This window comes from Propithecus coquereli, unplaced genomic scaffold, assembly GCF_000956105.1.
Source record: "Propithecus coquereli isolate 6110/MARCELLA unplaced genomic scaffold, Pcoq_1.0 Scaffold24, whole genome shotgun sequence".
NCBI classification, from domain to species: domain Eukaryota; kingdom Metazoa; phylum Chordata; class Mammalia; order Primates; family Indriidae; genus Propithecus; species Propithecus coquereli.
In genome coordinates, this window is record NW_012147952.1 from 3,420,521 (window position 1) to 3,422,166 (window position 1,646).

Genomic DNA, 1,646 nt, shown 5'->3' on the forward strand with positions numbered 1-1,646 from the left:
ATTTAATTTTAATTAATTTAAATTTAAATTGACATAGCTGCATGCAGTTAGTAGTGACTGTATTGGACAGAACAAATATAGATTGTCCTGTTTAAAAAATAATAAAGTGCCTAGAAGAACCAGAAGAATAATGAGTTGGTTTTTAGGTATAGATGAGGTCTTGAGGGTGGGGTTCTCATGATGGGATTAGTGACTTCATAAGAAGGGGAAGAGAGAGAAGTCTCTGTCTCTCTTCATGCACAGGTGCCAAGGAAAGACCACTGTAGGACACAGTGGGAAGATGGCCATCTGCAAGCCAAGAAGAAAGCTCTCACCAGAACCCACCCATGGTGGCACCTTGACATCAAACTTCCATTCTCCAGAATTGTAAGAAAATAAACTTCTGTTGTTTAAGCTATACACTCTATGATATAGTAATCACCCATTAACTGTGGGGCATACAATCTAAGACCTAGTGGATTCCTGAAACTGTGGATAGTACCAAACCTATATATACTATGTTTTTTTCCTACATATACATACTTATTATAAAGCTTAATTTACAGATTAGGTACTGTAAGAGATTAACAACAATAACTAATAATAAAATAGAACGATTATTTCAGAATACTGTAATAAAAGTTATGTGAGTGCGATCTCTCTCTCTCTCTCTCTCTCTCTCTTTCTTCCCCCCCAATATTTTATGGTACTGTGCTCATCCATTTTCAGACTGCAGATCCAAAACTGACCACAGGTAACTGAAACTGTGGAAAGCAAAATTGTGGATAAGGGGGGACTACTATAGTTTGTTCTGGCAGCCAGAGCAGGCTAACACAGAGTCTCATCAAATTTTAGTATGGGTTATTAAAAGCTTCTTCTTGGAAAACTTAAAGTTGGGCCTGAAACAAAGGTTTGGCACATTTGATAATTTGATTTTTATTTTGGGAGGATGGGATCATGTAAGAGAGTCTCAGAAAAGAGAAATACTTTCACCTCTCTGTCAATTGGAAATCTCAACTTTCAAGGATCCAATAATCTGTAAAAATATTTTAAAAAGATAAAATAAATGCCAACTTTTCTTGTCATAGGAAGTGTATTTTCTTATAGTTTAGTTTCATATCATTGGGAATATAAATAAAAGCAGTATAAATAAATATATCAGGAATTCCTTATAAACGAGGTAAATGATGTGTTCCAGATGTGTGAATTTTGAAAACATAGTATATTACATCAATGAAACTCTAATTAAGAAATAAAATGGAAGTCTTATTACTTTCCTTTCCTCCTTCTGTCTTTTCTTCTCTTCCTCCCTTCTTTTTCCTCTCTCTGTCTTCCTTTGTTTCACAGATAATTGCCATGGACTTATGGTATAAAAGACAATGAAGTTACAAAGAGAATAAGGAAGATATGGTCTCTGTCCTAACAGAGCTCCAGGGCTTTTGGAGAAGAGAGATAACAAGTAACCTAAATAAAATTGTAATATGAATTCCAATGAGAAAAGTATTATGGAAGCACAGGACTGGGGCCCTGTAATTTCTACCCTTTCCACACTTTCCAATGGTTATTTTTTTTTTTTATTTTTTTGAGACAGAGTCTCGCTTTGTTGCCCTGGCTAGAGTGAGTTCCGTGGCGTTAACAGAGCTCCAGGGCTTTTGGAGAAGAGAGAT